This window comes from Nannospalax galili, unplaced genomic scaffold, assembly GCF_000622305.1.
Source record: "Nannospalax galili isolate Female #2095 unplaced genomic scaffold, S.galili_v1.0 scaffold598, whole genome shotgun sequence".
NCBI classification, from domain to species: Eukaryota; Metazoa; Chordata; class Mammalia; order Rodentia; family Spalacidae; genus Nannospalax; species Nannospalax galili.
Window position 1 is genome coordinate 1,143,872 of NW_008342423.1, and position 6,093 is coordinate 1,149,964.

The following is a 6,093-nucleotide window of genomic DNA, read 5'->3' on the forward strand; positions in this document are numbered from 1 at the left end:
AGTATAATGAAAATAAACTGATAACATATCTGCAAGAATTATCCAAAATATTAACAGAAGTATTCTTACAATTCAAGAAGAAAAGCTCAGCTGGGTGTGGTGGCACACGCATTTAATCCCATCACTTGGGAGGCAGAAGCAGGTGGATCTCTGTGAGTTCAAGGCCAGCCTGGTCTACAGGGTGAGTTTCAGACCAGCTGGGGCTACAGGGAGACCCTGTCTCAAAAAAGACCAAGCAAAAAAGAAAAAGAAAAAAAGAAATCTCAACACTTCCAGCAAAACTACAATGAACTGAGCTGGTGAGATGGCTCAGCAGGTTAAAGGCTCTTCCCACCAAGCCTGATGACCTGAGTTCAGTCCCTGGGATCTACATAGGGGAAGAAAGAAGCAACCCCTGCAAGTTGTTTTGACCTCTATATATGATACATGAACTCAACATGCACATGCATACCCAAAATAAAACACATTAAAACTAAAAGCCTAAAACATGTCCATTAGAATGGCTATTGTAAGACAAACAAGAAAAAGTTAGGGAAAAACTGTGTTAGACAGGATATAAGGAAATTGGAATTCTCATGCCTACTTGATGGGAATTTAAAATAGTGCAGTTGCTGTAGGTAACCCCATGGTAATTCCCCAATTAAACATATAATTACCATGTGATCCAGGATGCCACTTCTTCATATATCCACAAGAACAGATGACAGGGACTTGAACAGGTGTTTATACACAAATGTTCAGGGCAGTGTTATTTACAATAGCCAAAATGGAAACAATGTAAATACCCACTGGCAGATGAATGGATAAAGAAAATGGGACACAAACACAGGATGCATTGTTATATGGCCTTTAAAAAAAAGAAAAGAAAGAAACTCAGGGCTGGAGAGATGGCTCAGTGGTTAAGAGCACTGGCTATTTTTGCAGAAGACCTGGATTCAAATCTCAGCACCCACATGGCGGGTAACAACCTTCCATAACTCCAGTTCCAGGAAATCTGATGCCTTCTTCTGTCCTCCATAGGTACTGCATGACATGGATGCACTTACACACAAGCAGGCAGAAAATTCGTACACATAAAATAAAAATAAATAAGGGAATCCTGCCTCCCAGTACAGATGGACCAGTCACAGTCATGTAATCTTCACCAAGCATCTGAGCGGGAGGAACCTGCAGGCAGGACAGGCAGGAACAGCAAACAGCATCTATGGCTTCAGCAGCCCTGGGGAGCATACAGGAGGAGGTGACCCACCCCATCTGCCTGGAGCTCCTGAAGGAACCTGTGAGCGCAGACTGTGGCCACACCTTCTGTCAAGATTGCATCAAATTGAATGATGAGTCCACTAAAGATCAACAGGGGAAGGGCAACTGCCCTATTTGCCAAGTCAGTTATCAATTTGGCAATCTACAGCCTAATCAGCATGTGGCCAAAATAGTGGAGAGGCTCAAAGTTGTAATGTCATGCCCAGAAGAGGCCTGGTCTGTGTAACACTGTGCATGCCATGGAGAGAGACTCCAGCTGTTTTGTGAGAAGGACAGGAAGCTCATCTGTTGGCTTTGTCAGTGATCTCAGGAGCACCACAGTCACCAAATATTACTCATAGAAGAGGTGGCCCAGGAGTACCAGAAAAAGCTCCCAGCAGCTATGCAGAAACTGATGACAGACAAGAAAGAATGTGAGAACTGGAAAGATGAAGTACAAGAAGACAGAACCTTCTAGCAGAATCAAACACAGAGTGATGTGCGGAATGTTCAGGAGAAGTTTAAAGGACTCTCAGGAGAAGAATGAGCTGCAAAAGCTGAAGCAAGAAGAGGACATTCTGAGCAGCCTGGCAGAGTCTGAAGTAAGAGTCCAGCAGATGAAGCTGATGGGAGGTCTCATTTCCAACCTGGAGCATAGACTGCAGGGGTCAACCTTGGAGATGCTGCAGGATGTGGACTGCATCATAAACAGGAGTCAGACCTGGAGGCTGAGGAAGCCAAAATCTATCCCCAAAGGATAAAGATGGTTCCGAACTCCTCTTCTGAGAAGGATGCTAGAAGTGTTTCGAGAGTTAACCAAGGTCCAACACTACTGGGTTCAAGTGACACTGTTTCAAAACAACCATCCCAACATTGCCATCACTGAGAACAAGCGAGAGATAAAGTATGAAGATCGGAAAAAAGTTTTGTGCGATAACGTGAGAGCTGTCATGAAGGTGTCCTGGGCTACCCAGCTAGCCAATCAGGAAAACATTACTGGGAGGGTGGACAGGTCTAGAAAAGGTGCCTGGATCCTGGGTAAGTGATGGAAGCTACTTCTTCAATCCCATGCTTTGCTCAAATGACAAAAGATGCCATAGACCCTTATTTGCTTTTAGTATTAGACAAGATTTAAATTATCAGCCTAAATATGGGTTCTGGGTTATAGGGCTATAGAGAAGGATGACATACAATGCCTTTGAAGAGTGCCCCCTCACCTGCAATCCCAGAGTCTTGACCCTGTCTCTGACTGTTCCTCCCAGTCATGTTGGAGTTTTTCTAGACTATGGGGCTCACACGTTCTCATTTTATGATGTTTCCAACCATGGGGTTCTCATCTACAGATTCTCTGTAAATTCCTTTCCTGATAAAGTTTTTCCATATTTTAATCCTATGTGATGCTCAGAGCTGATGTCCATATGCTGGCTGGACTGAGCAGGGCCTCTGGCCCTGGAGTTGATCTCATATCCATGAGCTTATTGGCATCTTTTTAACTTTCATTTTGTTGTTGTTAATCTTTCCCTTTGAATATCCTTCACTTGTAAATAGGATATATACATTTCCTTGTGCAATGTTCTTCTCAATTCCTTGTTTCTTTAGGAGAGAATACTCCATCATTGACCAAATACCCAGGTATAATGACTGCTTCTTTGTTAAATGAGGCAACACATCCATGAAACTTCTTTATTCTTTTCCCCTCCCTCCCTCCTTCCTTCCTTCTTTTCTTTTCTTTTTTTTCTCTTCCTTTGTTTTTTTCTCTCTCTCACACACATAACACATTGTGGTGGTTTGAATGAAAATGTTCCCCATAGGCTCCAAGTGTTTGGACATTTTGTCCCCAGATGGATGGTGCTGTTTGGGAGGTTTTGGAAGGTGCGGCTATCCTGGAGGAAGCATGTCACTGGGGGTGGGCTCACAGAGCTCTTAAGCCTTGCCAGATCTCCAATTGCTTCCTGTGCCTGTGTGATGATGTGAGAGCTTAGCTTCTGCTGCTCCTGCTCCAGCCACCTCCTGCCACCATGCCTCCCTGCCATGACGGACTGTAATTCCCCTGGAACCATAGGCTCAAATAAACTCTTTCTTCTTTAAATTGCTTTGGTCAGTGTTTCTATCACAGCAACAGAAAAGTGACTAATACACACATGCATAAAAATCTTTAAAAAAAAAAACCAATAATCAGAGAAATTTGAATAATCGTGACTAATGACATAGTCATGGTCATAGCTTATTTGGAGATGTAGCAAAAGGCATAAAAAGAGTTTTATTAGGGGCTGGAGAGATGACTTAGTGGTTATGAACATTGACTTCTCTTGCAAAGGACCCAGGTTTGGTTTTCAGTAAGCACATGGAGGCCAACAGTCATCTATAACTCCAGTTCCAAGGGACCTGACACCCTCTTGTGACCTCTGCAGGCATTGCATGCATGATGCACACTTAACATATATTTAGGTAGAACACTCATGCACAAAAAATGAAATAAAAATAAATAAAGCTTTAAAAAATATTTATTTATATCTGGACTGGAGAGAGGGCTCAACAGTTAAGAGCACTGACTGCTCTTGCAGAAGACCTGGATTTGAATCCCAGCACCCACGTGGTAGCTAACAACCATCTGTAACTCCAGTTTCAGGGGATCCAATGCCCTCTTCTGACCTCCATGGGCACTGCAGGACAGGAATGCACTTACACACATGCAGACATAACACTCATACACATAAAATAAAAATAAAAAATTTTATTTATTATTTATTTTAAGGGAGTCTTTTTTTTTTTTTTTTTTTTTAAATAGGGTCTCCCTCTAGCCTCAGCTGGCCTGGAACTTGCTATGTAGACCAGGCTGGCCTTGGACTCACAGAGATCCACCTGCCTCTGCCTCCCAAGTGCTGGGATTAAAGGTGTGTGCCACCACACCTGGCTCTTTTATTTTTTTATTGTATGAATGTTATGCCTGTTTATATGTAAGTAGTAAGTGCACCTGTGTTATACAGTGCCCACAGAAGAGGGCATCAGATCCTCTGGAACTGGAGTTGCAAAAAGTTGTTAGCTGTCATATGATTGCTGGGAACCAAACCCAGGTCCTTCGCAAGAACAGCTTAACCACTGAGCCATCTCTCCAGCCTCTTATTTATTATTTTTATTTTATGTGTATGGAGTTACAGACAGTTGTTAGCCACCATGTTGTGCATGAGGAGGTCAGAAGAGGGCATTGAATTCCCCTGGACCTGAAGTTATGGACAGTTGTTAGCCACTATGTGGGTAATGGAAATCTAATCTGGCTCCTCTGCAAGAGCAGTCAGTGCTCTTAACCACTGAGTCACCTCTCCAGCCCTATAAATAAATCAATTTTTTTTCTCTTTTTCCTTTCTTGGTCTTTTTGAGACAGGGTCTTCCTGTAGCCCCAGCTGGCCTGAAACTCACTATGTATACCAGGCTGGTGTTGAACTCAGAGAGGTCCACTTGCCTTTGCCTCCCGAATACTGGGATTAAAGGTGTATGCCACCATGCCTGGCTATAAATCGATCTTTAAAAAAGAGAAGAAAAAGATGTCATTTGTGTGTGAAATACACAAAAATTCAATTTCATAATTTCTTTTTAAATGGTAAAGACCAAAAGGAAAAAAGAAAAAAAAAAAAAAAAGTCTGTCTGTCGACTGGTGGGGCAGGATTATATCCCTCACTCCTGCTGAACTAAATTAATTAAGTTTTTTAACGTCCTTCTTTATGTGAGAGCTTTGTCACAGGTTATGAGGGGGGTGCAAGCCTTCAGTTCTGCCGATCGGGCAGAAAGACATGAAATCAGTTTTGTTATTCTAAACTTGGGGCCTATCATCAGAAAACAGAAGTATTGGGGGGGGGGGTTATGGTGGGAAACCTGTCATTCCAGCTCTCTGAGGCTAGACAGGAGGATCAGGAGTTAGAGGCCACTTCAGCAAAAACAAAACAAAAGAACTATTGATGGTCGGTCAAGTGATAACTCCGTGGGGTAGAATAGGCAGCTTTTACTGCATGATGCTGAAAGTTGATATGGGCTTGATGAGCTTTGAGGCACACGAGACCTTTCTTGGCCCAGGGGGATGGGAACCAGGGACTCAAGGTGCGGACACAATGGTCACCGTCAATCTGAGACAGCGGGTCTCTAGTTTGTTGTGTCACAATCATGATAATTAAAGATGCAGACTCATGGGTACAAGCACAGCAGAAACAAAGTTTATTAACGAGAATTAAGGAAAAGTGAGAAATTGAGAGAAAGTGAGAGAGACTCCTGAAAGACCTAAGTGTTCCCAAGAGGAAAAACTGTCGGCTGCTTGTCAGGGCTTTTTGATAGGACTTAGGGCAAAAACTGGACAAAGACTGAGTTCATTTCTACTGAGATTAGTAATTTTGAGTGTATCACATGGAGCCAGTGGGGGCTACACATGCCTTGTGCATGTCCTTTGGCACAACTAAGAAGGCAATTATGTGCTGTTCATGGGCTCCTCACCCAGAATCCACATAGTGCAAGGAAAGAACAGACTCACACAAGTTGTCTCTAACCTCCACATGTGTGCAATGGCATGCACACACCCACTCACATATATACATACATACATATACACACTAAATAATCAACTTTAAAAACACTTTAAAACTCGGGGGCTGGGAAGATGGCTTAGCAGTTAAGAGCACTGGCTGCTCTTGCAGAAGGCCTGGGTTTGGTTTTCAGCACCCACATGACAGCTACCATCTGTAGCTCCAGTTCCAGGGAAATCCAACGCCACCTTCTGACCTGAGTGGGCATTGCACGACACAGGTGCACTTGCGTATATGCAGGTAATACACTCATACACATAAAAAAAGTAAAAAAAAAAAAAAAATA

General features: G+C 43.0%; 1 pseudogene; it reads left to right on the top strand.

Annotated features, from left to right (window-relative positions):
* The first annotated feature begins 1,029 nt into the window (after positions 1–1,029).
* LOC103738536 lies at positions 1,030–2,987 on the top strand (annotated as a pseudogene).
* Positions 2,988–6,093: the final 3,106 nt, after the last annotated feature.